Source organism: Cryptomeria japonica, chromosome 9 (genome assembly GCF_030272615.1).
Source record: "Cryptomeria japonica chromosome 9, Sugi_1.0, whole genome shotgun sequence".
In the NCBI taxonomy this organism is placed as follows: Eukaryota; Viridiplantae; Streptophyta; class Pinopsida; order Cupressales; family Cupressaceae; genus Cryptomeria; species Cryptomeria japonica.
The window spans coordinates 216,451,107-216,467,999 of record NC_081413.1 but is presented as its reverse complement, the minus strand read 5'-3'; positions in this window follow the sequence as shown (position 1 = coordinate 216,467,999).

Here is a 16,893-nt window from a genome sequence, read left to right as displayed (position 1 = left end):
TGAAGAGTTGTGACTCCCTCAAACATGAGAAATAAAAGGGAGAAGAGTTCATTTGAAAGACGATATGGAGGAAGTGTTGTTGGGTTTTCTATGACACCTCAGACACATAATAAAATACTAAGTATTATATCCTCTCTTGAACATGGAAACCTTATATGCTAAATAATGTGATCAAGTAAGGCTACCCCAAGGTTTCTTTAGTTAGCTCTTGACAATGCAATTGGATAGACTTAGTTGAAATGATGTGATATTGCTATTTGCACATAGGGACATACACAATTGTTTCAATTTTTTAATCTATTCTTTCACAAGGAAGACTAGCAATTCTAAGCTCTAAGACTTGAATAACTTATGATTTTTCAATTCGGTTCTTGAAACTAATCCTAACGAAGACTGTAAAAATAAAATGTAAAAGGGATGAGGGTTTAGAAATCTATTGTACTTTTAACAATGTAAGAGATTACTATTGACTAAGTGAAACCAAACCACACTTTGCTTTGCCATGAGATAATAACTACACAAAGATAATGCAATCTTCTAAGGTATGCTAATGATTTTCAAATCACTTATTACACATTAACACCATAAGCATGCGAGTCAATGAGCATAAAGAAATTGAAGTTGAGCTTTTGAAATAAGTTCAGAATAATCATGCATTGCAATTTGCATTCAACAAACCAAAAATGGTATGAACATAAGAGGTTTCACCATAAATCAACAACAATGTCTTCCATTCAACTAAAGAACTCCATTAAAATTGCTATAAAATTAACTTGAGAAGTAGGAAACCATGCTAACATTCAAAACAACACATAGGCTCACCAAGCATCAATGAGTTTGTAGTTATTTTGGTAGTATCTTAGCAACAATTCCACAAAAGTCTCTTGCTACAAATGAAATAGGCAAGCCTTATATAGAGCTATCATTTACAACCAAGGGCCCAAATTGATTTGAAATCAATGGCCAAGATTAAGACAACAAAACCCTAAAGGAGGGTAGTTACAACCACCACCTTATTAACTAAGCTGACCAATGAGATAAAATATATCACCAACAACACATACTATGAGGAAGAAGAGCAAATAAGAAAATCCCATGCTGATTAGGATTACAACAAACTATCATCTAGGATGGCATGCCCCTTATCTCTTTCTTTGATAGAAAATTCGATGAACCTGGAGATGATAGTTTCAAGCACATCCATTGGTGCACTTGGCATATTCTCCACTTTATACTTTTTGATGCGAAGTTAGTAGTACATGCGGCAAGAATCTTTTCCCATTTTGATCCTAATTCCTGGATACCATTCATGAAAATTAGAAATGAAGCATCATTTTCCATATGGTCCTCTGAAATAGAATGTGTAGCCTTAAAGTATATAGTTTGCATTTTCTCCTTCAGGTCCTTTACATTCATGTTTCCATCATCATTCATTTCTTGATCAAACATTGCTTCCACTGAAACATGGATTCTTTCTTGAATATCCTTGACCATCTTCTTTATTTGAATGCAGTCATTCTCTACCCTTTCAAGGATCTCCCTTTTCATAATCAAGGCACAATACCAACTGTGGAAATCACATGCTTAGTTCACCTCCATCACATTTCTATCAACTAAAGTCTTCTTAGAAATGCTCATTAGTACATGCAGACATGGAATAGTCTTCTCTTTGACAACATGAAATTCTTGAAATAAGGCAACTATGGTTTGAATTCTATCCAAGAGAATGACAACTCTCCCATATACCTGAACCAATTCTTCCATAAATCCATTTTCTCTATCTGAAACACTTCCAATCCATCCTTTTGCTGCTTGAGCCATTGACCTCATTCCCTCCAAGTCATCAATTGATTCTTTTGGAAGTGCTACAAGAGTTACAAATGTTCCTTTAGCTTACCTGATATGATTCATCAAATGTTGTATTAGTTTCTCAATTATCTGTTTTTGCCTTCAACCAATTCTTCTTTTCTTCCTCCTCTTTTAATATTTACCTAATGGTCATTACAGAACCTTGCAAATCCTCAATTTCCCATTCCTTTGTTGTTCATCCTAAATCAAATGTTGTAACATCACATTTCTTTGGAATGATATCTTCCTTTGTCTTATCAACCCTTGGAACTACAAACTGAATTTTGCTAGACTTGGAACTTTCCTTTATGATCTTGGAGTATTGCTTTGCTTTCTTCTTTTCCACAATCTTACCTATCCGACTTAGAAATTCCTCCAATTCATCTACCGAATCACTTTCTATTATAGATTTCTTCTTCATCCACTCCCTCAACCATTCAGGAAATGACTGTTCTTCTTCCTCATCTAATTATTCATGTTCTTGAATTCCTCACAATGTCGATATCATCCCTTCATTGAAATCTTCATCCAAAAATCCCATGTCTAGATTTCCAAGAATTTCCTCGATTGACACTGCTTCTTTATCCTTCGGTTGATTGTCAAGAGGAACTTCCATGCCTTGAGAAGAACTTCATTCTTGATTCTTTCTGTTGAATGGACTTCGAGGATTCATTTACACTTTGTCTATCCTGCACACTTGGAGTTAATCCAACCTCTCTTTGTAGCTCATCCTTGGCAATAGGTGCTGCATTCTTTCTCGTGAAAAGATCGACCTCTTGCACTAAAGAAGCATTAGTTGATGAATGAGTTGTTCCTGACTTATATCATTTCTGTCTTGGTTCTTCACTTGGAACTTCTTGGCTTTTTATTTTTATAGATTGTGAATTTTCAACAAGATTCTTCCCTTTCTCATGATTTCTATCTTGCTGTCCATCTCTATCATCTTCATTTCTTACCTCTTGTGATTATTCAGTCATTTCATCAATGGAGGATCATGATTCCAAGTCCCTCATCAACTCATAGGTTAAATGAACATATTTCTCTTTCAACTTGTTAACCTATTGACTTACCCATCTCCTTGTATTCACCATAATTGACCTCATCAACACATCAAGAATTGTTTTTTCTCGATCAACCCAATTAAGTGCGTGAAGAGGCTTATCCTTTACTTCTTCAAAATAAAGTTGAACTTGATTTCTATCATCGTCAATCTGATTTAGAACGGGAACTGCTTGGCAAGCTCTAACCATCTCCATTATTAACCTGAAACACATTTCCCTCTTGATTTCAAAATCAACTGCATCTTTCCAATGGTTATCAAGATGCACCTTGTGCTTATATTTACCTCGACTAACCATCCTGATATTATGAAAGAGATCAAAATTTGCTCTTGATATATGAGTCACAAGGTTGTAGAATTATAATTCTTCTAATTTCTCCATTGCTTGCATTGATGGACACACTTAAATTGAATTTCCCATTATGATTTGGAAGCTTACTTGGTCTTGTGCTTCTTTTGAATCTTATCAATGTGGACAATTACCTTGTTACCTTTAACAATATTATCTTATTGGTTGGATATCTTGGAAGCAGATAGGGATAACATGAGAATCCTTGCAATCAGATATAGGTGAATTTAGGAAATTGAATATACCATGAGCAATACTTCTACACCAAATCCATAGCGTCCTATGACAATCTCTTATGGAGACCTCGTTGTAGTGTTCTAATAATATGCATTGAGAAGGCATCATTGACCCTTTTGAAATGAGAAATATTGTGGAAGTGCAATTGAGGGTAGTACTCGTATACTTTGACTTGTCCTTCACCATTTTCAATTGGTCCCCTGCATGTCAATCCTTTGTATCTACAATTCCTTGCCAACATGTAGATGACAGACGAACTCATAAAGAACAATTGGGAATGCTCCAAATTCTTTAATTGTTCATCTAAATTGTCACTTATTAACTTGGCCCAATTGATCATCTTAACTCTAGTTGATATCTCTTCAATCTAATAAAACATCCATGTCTCAAAGGTAGATGCTTGAGAGCACCCCATAATTCTATTTAGTAATGTGACAAGGTTTCCATACTCTTGCTTGAAGGCTGACCTAACAACCTAAGAAGTTTCTTGGGCACCTTGGTGTGATGAATTCTTGGTTTCTCCATCCAGGTGTTATTCATGATCTTTGCACAAGTTTCAACTCCAACACTATACAATCTTATTGCTTTCTCATTTGTTTTATAGGTTTTGGAATTGTAGGGGGGAATACCAAATGCCTCCACAATTTCCTCCTCTGTAAGATATGCTAACGCTTTGCTATGAGGAGCTACAATTCTCCTTTGCTTGGGATCATAGTGCTCAACACATTCTACAATCAACTCGGTGCACAACATTGTGGGTGGAAAACAAGTAGCTTGCACAATTCCATTATGAGTGATCCTCCTAGCCATCGTTGAGGGATTGTGCCCTTTATATCCATACATTTGCCTTTTGAAATATTCCATATTGATGTGTCCTAGGTTGGTGTCATTAACGTTCCTTCATTGTGAGATGATTTTTGACTCAGGGAGCACTCCTTTGAAGTCATTCTTCATTTGTGCTTGTCTTGAGGCGCCTCTAGCTCAAGTACCAGTCATTTACCTGAAAATGAAACAACTTAAGTTACAAAAAATGAAAGGATGCTAGATCAATTTCAAAGTAATAAAATTTAAGAGAGAGTGATGATAAAATCATAAAAGTTCTAGCAAATTCTTGCACATATAGGAGGATTTCTCATAAAAATTATCAATCATACTCATAAAATTGTCCACCTCCTTATCAAAATATCTGAAAAATGTATAGAGATCATATTTAAATTCTGTTTTTTTGAATGTTTTGCTCTAGATCTGCTTTTAGGTGGCTTTCAACTCGCTTTAACTCTTCTCAAATGCACCTACTTCCTCTTTCAATGTTCAAATTTCACTTGAAAATGATGATACAGGTCTGAAATTCTCTCTAAGCTAGGGTATTTTACATCTTCTTGGCTGGAAAATTCACCCTTTCCTTAGGCCTAATTTGGAATTTCGCCTTGCAATTTGATGGATGCTGGTAAAATTCACTCCAAGCTGATGCAATTCACACCCAAGGTCTGCAATTAATTACTGAGGGTTGTACACTTTCAAAGAGTAGTAATTGTGAAAGGATGTGATACCTTCAAAGGGCAAAAATTATGAAAGGTTGTACTCTTTGAAAGGGTGGTAATTGTGAAAGGTTGTGACTCTTGCAAATGATAGACATGATGAAGAGATGCGCCTTTTTCCTCACATTGGAAGATTTAAAGGGGGGAAGGTTTCATTTGAGGAGAACATCCAAGGTAGATCAATTTGGAAATTAATTTATTATTATCAAAAGGCAGCAATAGAGGGTGGTGACTCAATTCTTGTGAAAGGTTAAGACCCTTTCAACAATAAAGGAGAAATCATTCCAAGTATTCAAGGATTACTTATCAATTATCACTCACCGATACATCAAATCGACACTTACTCAATCATCACTTATTACTCTATGAATTTAACATTCATCCAACCATCATTCATCAATATATCAAATCATGAAATCAAATGATATCATTCAATCATCAATTGGGAATAAAGGAATCAAGCAAACAAACCAACAATCAATTCTTCCATCAATTCAATCAGTTTAATATCAATCATTTAAACATCAACTATTCAAGCATCAACCATTTGATCATCAAATCATTCAAATATCAATCATTAAAGCATCAATCTTTCAAGCATGAATTCATCAAATATCATTAAAGCATCCACTCATTAATCCTCCAAGAAATGATAATAAAGATAAATCAAGCACTCAACAATAATCTAGTAAATACTTCAAGTTATTGGTTTTGAATATGTGGAAGTGTCTTGCAAATAGGAAGGGGTGATTAGCCTTTCAGGTTCACGGGAGTTGAAGGACTAGAAATTCTTTATGTCAAGCAATGCCACCCCGAGATGGATGGATCGAGTATATCTTGCCATGCTCGTGGGCTAGGAGTTTGAATGGATCAAATATCAATTTTGTGTTCTTGGAATTGATAGAGGAGGATAGCTTTCATGCATCTTATCAAGCACACCACCCTGAGATGGATGGATTAGGGATCTTGCCATGCTCGTGGGTCAAGAGGCCAAATGGACGAAAAATTCATTCCATGCTCTTGGGCTTGGCCAAGGATGGCCAACCTCTAAGGTGGACTGAGGGATTGAATGGACTTGAAATCCATCTATGCTCTCGACAAGTTAATGGCGGCTAGTCTTGGGAATTGTTGGTTTCCTAGCACTTCTAGTGAATTCACAATCTATGACATATTGATATGAGTATTAATCTTTGACAAGATGGTCCAAAGGAAAGATATTGCAGAAAATCAAGATAAGTTGTATCTTTGAATTATTCTTAGAATTTTAAGTTGATTGTTATAATGAAATGTCTTCAATTTTGATAAAATTATATATTGCAATTCCTATCTTAAATTGGAATTGTTGTGGATTAAGGTAAAAACTGGTTTTGAAGGCCCCCCTAAACCCTTTACAAAGGAGATTCTAAAAGATTTAGAATCAACAAAGCAAAACTCGGAAGAGATGTTGTCATAAATTTGAAACATTGAGTTAACAGACAACCAAAAGACAAGAGGCTTCCAGAGCCAGAACCTAGAACAAGAGCCAACAACCAGCCAAAAACCAGCCCATCAGGATTTACCTTTAACTTTTCCCTTGTGGGAATGGAGAGTCATATCAAAAGAGGGCGAAGAACACTTAGATTTATTTCCCTGAATAGTGATCCAACCCTGCTCCACTTGTGCAACCTTACTTTGCCAATCTGTAGAACCGCCCTCAGCCTGAGAGAAAACCAACAACACCCATCAACACATTGTCAGAATCTCTCCCAATAGACAAGCCATTATCACCCAATACACAGGGAATGAATGCTTGAAGCCCATTCCCTCTATTAATAGGTGACTCAACCTAAGTCTCCTTCTGAGGCTTGCAACACACACTAGCACTAGCAGCCCGAGGAGAAGCAATAACACGCTAAGATTCTAGCACAAAAGTCTCACGTTGAGAATCCAGTGTAGCCTCTGGAGAAACCACATGTTGCTCAGATTTTTTCTCATTTGTATATTGTTGAATAACACACCTTTCCACCATGAAGCCACCAAAGATTTATTCTCAGTTCCACAATGAGTAGCCACATGACCTATTTTGAAGCATCTCCTACACTTGAAGGGGATCCCTTCATAGTCTAAAGGTTGAACCCAACAACCCTTAGAAGTGTTGGCGTAGCGACTATATCCACGATGAGATCCCTCTCAACCAACAGTACGTGATTTTGGTGTGATGGCAAAATCTACATGGTATCAGAGCGTAGGTCATCGGTTTGAGTCCCTCGAGCCCTAGACCCTTCACCTGCGTAAGCTTGGCTTATCGATGTGGTATGTAGTGGGTAAAAATCCTACATGGTACGTGGTTGTATCTGGCTCTATCGTGTGGGGGGGTGTTGGCGTAGCGATTATATCCACGATGAGATCCCTCTCAACCAACAGTACGTGCTTTTGGTGTGATGGCAAAATCTACAAGAAGTAATAAGCAAAATATCATCATGAAGACCTTTAGAAACAACTATATCAACCAAGATAAGGGCAAAAGTGGAATGAAAGATATCAAGAGAATCATTATCAACCATCAAAAAATCCCCAAGCACATCACCCAGCTCCTCAAACTAAGGATCCACCCATAGGTGAAGAGGAATATTAGGGAGCCACACCCAGATTGGGATCTTATTAAACGTTTCCAAAGTAGGGTTGAAATCAGACTCTCACGGTTTGATCATCAACACAAATTTATCTTCCTAGCTAAAAAAATTATCGTATAAAATCAATCTTCTATCCTCAAACTTCTCAAACTTAACTATAAACAAACCCTTTAGCCATAGGGTAAATATGTACCTTATAAAAAATGAGCAACCCCCAATGTTAAAAAATCCAGGCATGTAGGTTAGGAAGACTGGGCCAAAAACCCTTGAACCTACAGGTCACTCCGTGAGAAGAGACAATAGAATCATTAAGATCTATCTCATTCTCAGTCTCCTCAGACAACATCTTAAATTAGAATTAAAGTTTTAGGGCAAATATCAAGAATATCCCAAGAAGGGACATTACAGTTGGTTTCAGAGCATGATCCCGCCAGCCTAAGGATTTTTAAAAAGGAACGTGTTCCCCTTTTACACTTTAAGCACTTGCATAAGATGAGAAACATATTATTCATACATTCTACTAAAAACCAAGAAATCATCTTAGTAAACAATCACACTAGTAGCTTAACTAACTCTTTCATCAACCTCATAATGCTAGTTAGGAACATTGCACAATCCAAATGGTAGAACAAGCCACTCAAACAATCCTTGCTTAGTCATAAACATTAATTTCCACACATATTCTTCTTTGATTTGAATTTGGTGATACCATGATTTTTATTCCAGCTTTGTAAAATTCTTGTCATGGTGTAGTTGATCCAATAAATCAGCAATACACAACAACATTTACCTTTTTTTTATTATAATTTTGTTCAATGCCTTATTATCAACACATTCACCAAGTTCCATTTTTTTTTTGGCACAACTACAATAGGACAACCACATGGCAAAGTAATTGGTCCAATCAAACCTTTCTCTATGACTACCTTTAGCTGCAATATAACCTCATAAGTGTCTGAAACACTTTGATAGTACACCCCAATGTTTGAAAAAGGGAAGTTGAGAAAAAATTGAATGTCATGTTCTATAGTTGTATAGGAGGCAGTCCCTTGGGCTCCAAGAATAACTTTGAGAATTGGTTCACCAGCTGACCGATTTCTCAATGTTCTTGATGAATATGCAACCCAGGTAAAGTCTTTATCTCAACCTCCAGAAACTCTTCTTTTTATACATAGCAACAAAAGAGAAAACTTTCCAATTGCATCAGTGAGCCTCTTGGCTTGAGAAACTCTAACCATGAAAATCTTAAACCTTCCAACCTATGATTTCAACGTAAAGACTACCATTCTACTTTATATACTGATTTTTCATTTAAAAGTAGATTTTATCTCTTACATGGAGATGGGGGCTTACTTAAAAGACACCATAACATCTAGACTTGTCACATCAAAAAATATTTCATCTTTAAACTTCAGATCAAACTCATGTCAATTTACATTGCCTTGTAACTCAGATGACCACTCTTTGTTTCAGCTATATAACAATGACCCATGGTTTTTTACCCAAGTTCACCTTACAACTTTGGGACACTAGGTTTGCTTGTATCAAACAATGCCTCAATCTTCTTACCCTTGACTAGTATCTTGATGTGGAATGATTTAGTTCGTTCTTCTTCATCTTGAGAACCTACACCCATTATAAATGTACCCTTACACACCATGGCACAAGAGAATCTCTCATTAATCTTAGAGCTCTAAACATTGTTACACACATAACAAGATTTAAAGGACAATCAAGGATATTCTAAATAGTAATGAGTGTTGAAAGTTCTAGGATGTTCTAAATAGTCATGAGAGTGCTGAAAGTGATCTACAAACCTAAGTTAATAGTGGATGAGTGAAACAAATTAAGAAAACCACAAAGACATTAGAGAGCATACGAAGGAAGGTTTACAAAAGTGCAATGCAAACTAAAATTATCATGAAGACAAAAGATTGTGATAGGTATAGGAAAGCATTGCAAATTCAAGTGTACAATGAATAAAGGTGAAATGAACAAGAGGACAATTGGATAGATGTCCCTGCCATACTCAATTTGAAGGTCAAGTTCATTTTGTGTGTGACAGTGATGATATGGAAAGATAGTAGCCTATATGAGTATGAAGACAACCAGTCCTAAATCATGAAAAATAAAGGCCATATAAAGTATGGAAGAGACAAGTGTTGTGGAGTACAAGTACAAAAAAATGTTGTTGCATTTGCATTTTCAGGGTATCAGGAAGCTATTCAAGGCAAAAATCTAAAATAATTTCCTTAATTGTGGCTCTTTGTTGCTTTTGCTGTTGCTATTGTAGTTGAGAAATGAAGTTGTTGCAAGATGTCATAAGATTGTTTGAAGTATATGGATCCTATTGCACATGCTGAAGTTACAACTATAAGAAAAGAAATTCAAATCCAAGGTAAACAAATTCAAGTTCCAAATAATTGAGTTACCAACAACATGGATCAAGTAGAGAGCAAGGACATGTTAGTTGCTTCTCAACTTATGTCTATATTGAAAATTCATGCATACAGATAGATTGTCCACTAAAGAAAACAATGTCAAGAAAGAAACATCAATTATATCAGAGTAACATGACATAAGCTAATAACAAGGAGGATCTAAAGAAATCTCCAATGGTTGGTTTGAGACTTGCATAGTGGCAAAGAATTCAGTTGACAAGATGAAAAGGAACATTCCTTGAGGACAAGCAATCTTAGGCATTAAAGTCCCCTCTTTGAAATAGGATTTAATAATAAAATATAATAATATTAAAATATACAAAAAAATAATAATATAATATAATTAAAATTTAATTAAATTTAAATAATGCTCAAAAGGCATGAAATGAAGACTTGTGACTCCCTCAAACATGAGATGTAAAAGGGATAATTGTTCATTTGAAAGGGGATATGGAGGAAGGAAGAAAGAATGAATCATATGAATCAAGGAAGGATTAATGGAAGAAAGGAATGGGGAGAAAATAAGGCCATGTCTCTTTCAAAGGGCATAAATTATAAAGTGTTGCACTCTTTCAAAAGGTAATTGTGAAAGGATGTGACTCTTTTGAGGGGCATGAATTATGAAGGGTTTTAGTCTTTCAAGGGGTAGTAATTGTGAAAGGTTATGGCTATCACAAAGGGTAGACATGATGAAGAGGTGTGACTTCTCCCTCACATTAGAAGATATAAAGGGGAGAAGGTTTCATTTGAGGACATCCAAGGGAGATCAATTTGGAAAATAATTTGTTATTCTTAAAAGGCAGCAATAGAGGGTGGTGATTCAATTCCTATGAAAGGTGTTGATCCTTTTTACCAATAAAGTATAAAGGAAAAATCATTTCAAGCATTCAAAGATCACTTGTCAATCATCACTCACCAATACATCAAATCAAAACTCACTCAATCATCACTCACCACTCTATGAATTCAACATTCACCAATATATCAAATTATCAAATCAAAGGAAATCATTCAATCATCCATCAACCATCAATTGGGAATAAATGAATCAAGCAAACAAACCAACTATCAATTCTTCCATCAATTCAATCAGTCTAATATCAATCATTCAAACACCCATCATGCGAACATCCATCATTAAAACATAAACTATTCAAGCGTCAACCATTCTATCATCAAATCATTCAAATATCAATCATTCAAGCATCAATTCATTTAAGTATCATTGAAGCATCCACTCATCAATCCTTCAAGAAATGATAATAAAGAGAAATCAAGCTATCAACAATAATATAGCAAATACTTTAAGATATCGATTTTAAATTTGTGGAAGTATCATGAAAATATAAAGAATGACCAACCTTTCAAGTTCATGGGAGTTGAACGACTAGAGATTCTTTATATCAATCATGATATTACGAGATGAATGGATTGAGTATCATGGCATGCTTGTGGGCCAAGAGGTCAAAATGGATGAAAAATCCATTATGTGCTCTTGGGCTTGGTAGAGGAGGATAACCTTCATATGTCTAATCAATCATGCCAGCTCGATAAGGATGGATCAATAATTATTCCATGCTTGTGTGTTGGGAGGCGAAATGGGTCATAAATTCATTCTGTGCTCCTAGGCTTGGTCGAGGAGGATGAGCGACCTCCAAGGTTGATCGAGGGATGTAATGGACTAGAAATCCTTCCATTCTCTTGGGAAGTTGAGGATGGCCAACTTTGGGAATTTTCGGTTTGCAAGCATTTCCAGGGAATTCACGATTGGATCAATTTAGTATTATGCTATGATTTATTGATTTGAGTATTAATCTTTGACAAGATAGTTTGGAAGGACATATATTGCAAAAAATCAAGATAAGTTTTATCTTCTGAATTACTTAGAATTTTAAGTTGAATATTATAATGAAATGTCTTTAGTTTTGATAAATGTAATTGCAATTCTCATCTTAAGTTGGAATTGCTATTTTAGGGCAAAAATTAGGAATATCTCGAGAGGGGACATTATAGTGTAAAAGTGTGTTGGTTTCCCTATAATAAAGGTAGTGATTGAGGAGAAGATATGCTAATGTCCTCCATTATGTGAAAGTAAGTAGATGGGTTTTTGGGTGCGTAGCTTTTAGTGTCATTGTTGGGTAGAGAATGTGCGTAGGTTGTTAAGAAAACTAATTATGGATTGTGAAAGAATAAGTGCAATTTTTTTTAGGGAAGAGGATAGGGGTAGCCTTGAGAAGGGTTGTAAAGTTTTAATTCATGGAGAGAGAAAAAGCTTATGAGAAAAGAAGGTAACAAATACTAGCATGTGCAAAAGAAGGGGCATGCTAAGTCCTTTGATTTGTCTTACTCTTTATTTACGGATATGGAGGAAGGTAAAGAATAAAGATAGAGAAGATGAGGTCCTCATGCTAGAGGATAATGCATAAGAGAACATTATGGTTATGGAAGAAGTTTGAGAAGCACAAGTTGCAAAAGATAAAAGTGTTGTTGCAAAATTTATTTTTGAGGCAGTAGCTGATTTAGAAGTTGAAATGGTGGCTTGTAAAGACCATGTGTTTGATCATGGAGTTGATGAATATAATCTCATGCTTGAAAAGTTGACGAAGTTTGAGTTATTTAGTTCAAGTGAGTCTTTAAATGATAATTTTATTGCATTAGAGAATGGGAAAGGAGAGGAGGAAAATGGATTCTTTGAAATCCATTAGATTATTGAGAGTTGTGATGTTTGAAATATGTCCTTTAGAGGACATGTAATTTTTTTTAATGTATTCCATAAAATATGGTTGGACTATAAAAAAATGACCCTTGGTGGAGGTGGATGGATAGCAGGTGTACTCTGAGATGGTATGAGTAGAAATTGAAGTTGTTGATGTGTTTATAGATGAAGATGAACATCTGGTTATGTTTGACAAAATTATTTGTGATGATTTATATATATGATAAGATCACCTTTGGTGGAGGTTGATAGATAATAGTGGGTTGAATGCCACAAAAGATGATTGAACTTCAGAAAAAATGACCCTTGGTGGAGGTGGATGGATAGTCATGGGTTGAATCTCACAAAAGGAGGAAAAGATTTCGGAGAAGAAAAATTAGGAGGTTAGTCTATGGTGGAAATAAGTTTGAGAGATTTGTGAAGGAAGGTAAAGAATAAAGAATAAGCATGTACAATTCATGATTTTGCATGCCCAAAAACATTACTTTTATCCATTTTGGTTTTCTTTTGATTTTGTTTTATATATCTTATAGTTGGTGTAATATTTCTTGGACATCATTTTGTGATTTCACCTATTGATTGGCAATTGTTTTAGGGGCGATTACATTATTTGGTGGTTAGTAATGGTGACAAGATACTTCATTAAAGGATCAACTTAATAGGAGTAATAAATAGGTATTAGTTCACGTGACAATGACAAGTCACATTGGATTGTGGACATAATTTCTTCCTTAATGTGCTTGGTTGTTATAATTGTTGGTAGATGTTATTTCCTCTCAACTAGGTGCTCCCTTATTTAGCATTTGTTGCAATATTATTTCTTGAATGTCTCTTCTACTTGTCCAATCCAAGTCATGAAATTAAACTCATGGCTTCCATCTTACTATTCCTAATTGTGGAATCATCTATCATTGTGAAAAGGTTATTTTTCTTGATTTGCCTACATGTGGCATCTTTTATGACCAACAACCACCTTAGTCCCAGTGTCCTTTTTCTTGGTTAGTAGTTTTCATATTATTCTTTATGGATATATTTGACTAGTAGTTACTATTGCCCAAGTGTTTGATTTCATATTAAGAGGGAATCTTGAACTGTGAGGAGTCCACCTCTGCTATGTGTTTTTATAAACAAAAATAAAGAATTGTAGTAGGGAGTGTAGAAGGCATCAATTAAGAGGGAATCCATGTGATAACAAGTAGAGTGCATTTATTTTTATTGTTGGTTGTATGGGTTGCTATAGTAGGGTAGGTTATTGAACATATTATTTCCCTTAAAAAAAATTATATTGCCTACACCATCCTATGTGCCTATAGGTAGATAGAAAATTTGATTTAATTTTAATTGTAAGTGTAAATTGATTTCCAAATAAATTTATTAGAGTAGTTATTCCTCATTGCTTGACACATATCCCATCAAGGTTATGGAATTAAAGCCCTAATTGGTGTCTTACCATTCCTAGTCATGGGATCATCAATCATTGCAATGGGGTTGTTTAGCATGATTCACCTACATGGGATGGTTGTATGATTCCTAATTGGCATTTTAAAAATAAATTGTTCTTAATAGATATCTCTTACCAATGGTCACCACAGTCCAATGATTTTAAGAATCCTTAACTGGTGGGAATCCACCTTTGTTGGGTAGCTTTATAACCAAGAATATAGAATTATACGAGGGAGTGCAAAAGACATTGCTTGAGAGGGAATCCATGTGATTAGTAGTGTTTTTCTCGTTCTTACTAGTTAGATGGGCCACTACAATTGGGCAGGTTATTGAACCTCTTTTTTTTTTTAAAAGCAACATAAATTGCCTTGGCTAGCTTGCATGCCTATAGGTAGATATAAAATTGAATTTCAAATTCAAAATATGAGAATTAATTTTCAAATAAAAATCTTATAGTTATTCCTCATTGCCAATGCCAATTGGATGTGGTTGCCCTTGTGAATTGGTAATTTTGTAAAGAGCTTCTTGGATCGGTTGCCTTCTTGAGGATCATTGGTCCTTGTTTGAGGACTGGTTTGGAAAGTCAGATTTAGGTTTTGTTGGTTTTGCCTTTTCTCACGGGCTCTCTTATCTTGAGTATTGGTTGGTTGCCTCAAGATATTCAAAGACGATTTAGATCTTTGGTTTAAATAAGTGAGGTATAGTTATAGCTTGGATAAGTTTTTGGTTAAGAAAATTTTGGCTAGACGTTTCATTGACAAGGTTGTCTTGTTTAAGAAAGATTAATAGGAATAAAGGGATAATCTTAACTTAATGTTATAATGAAATAATTTGAAAAAAAGTAATAAATATGAAAAAATAGAACAAAGATGTCTAAAATTACTTAATAATTTTTTCATTTTTAATATTGAGGTTTGTAAGAAATGATTCACAATAATTATGCAAATGTGTATCATAATCAAGAATATTTTCCAAGGGAAATCAAATTTGTTTTAAACATAATGAGTCAATTTGAAACACTTATGCTATAAGTGATGTATAGTAATCAACCTTTGAAATATGAGACTATATGATGAACTAGCAAGAGACATCAACTAAAGAGCATGCTCTTTAACCCTATTCATAAGCATTATATAAAATGAGAAGACAGTATTTATTAAATATTTGTGCATATCATTATGACCAGAAATAACTTGATTACTTAAGTGACACTTAATGGAGAACATTGCAATGATTGTGTATCGTGGACTAAATTTTCAATGCACATAAATACCATAACATGATATGTACACTATATTCTATAGTAAATTATCATTTACTTGTATGTTAATTATATTAAATTATTGGGTAAAGATATGAAATGTAACAAGGTTTGTTATTTTTTTGGTCGATAGATGTTGTATTTGTATTTATATCAAGAAATATTATAAAATTCATATTATATAAACATAGATAATCTCCCTTAGAGTTTGTCATGTTCAAAAGATTTGTCCATTCCTAAACCTTGGTAATCAGTTTCTATCCCTTCCCACCCTTACATATGCACAAATAAATCAATATACTGCACATATACATAAATATATACTGCAAAAATCCATATATCATACCAAAAACATTAAAGCCACCTGCACATTGCCCCTTTACCCCGCTCGCGCAATTGCCTTTCCCTTCCCATCAACAGGCACCCCTTGTTCGCTCTCTGGTTGTGGTTGCTCTTCTTCCACATGCGGCTTTGGGGGAAAGCCAATCCAAAGGGAGCAACCTTTCTTCTTCTTCGCACCCTTCGATCTACCTCGCTTACATTGTGATGAGGAGGCACTATCTGCAGATGAGGATTTTTGGTCATACGGGCTCCATTTCTCTATCTCCCTCCTAAGGCTCCTAGCTTCCAATGCTTTGAGATAGTCCTTCACCCCCGTCATACCCACCTGGGCCGAAGCTCGTCAGACTTCCTTGTTGCTATTTGCGCTCCACACAAGAAATGAGCGCAGGGGCGAAATGAATTCGCTCACATGGAGCCATACACCACCGAGGCAGTCGAAGCCTTGCCCATCTCGCACCATTTCTTTGAGGTTATCAAAGCCTCCCCTCCATATTCTCCACCACCCATCAAACTATCTCCTTCAATTCCAACTCGAAACACTATGCTGTGAAAATGGGTGCCACATCAACATTGCTACGATACTTGAAGGTGACATTCAAGTATTCCTCTCCCAAGACGATCTTGACTCGTGTCAAGAAATCCCTTTCTTCAAACCAAAAAATATTCGACAGTCTCTCATCCGATATCGGTCCCTAAAAAGCCACCACAAGGTTTGTTATTTCCTTTATTTATAGTTTGTAGCTTTATGGCGCATTCTAAACCAATAGAACATGTAAAAGAAGATATTTTTAATATTTCCATAGTTATTTCATATCATTATATTGATATAAATGTTTGGGGGCTAAAGCACTTTTTTCTTTATGCATAGGATATTACATTCTCTTTTGAAGTAGCACATAATGCATGTACATGGTTGAAATTTAAATTTAAGCTATATGTTCTTGATTATATGGATTGAATAGGTTTTAAAGGGGTCTTGAAACTCACAACACAAGACATCCAACTAACTTATAGCTCAAAACAACAAAAACATAGCCAAAAAGTAA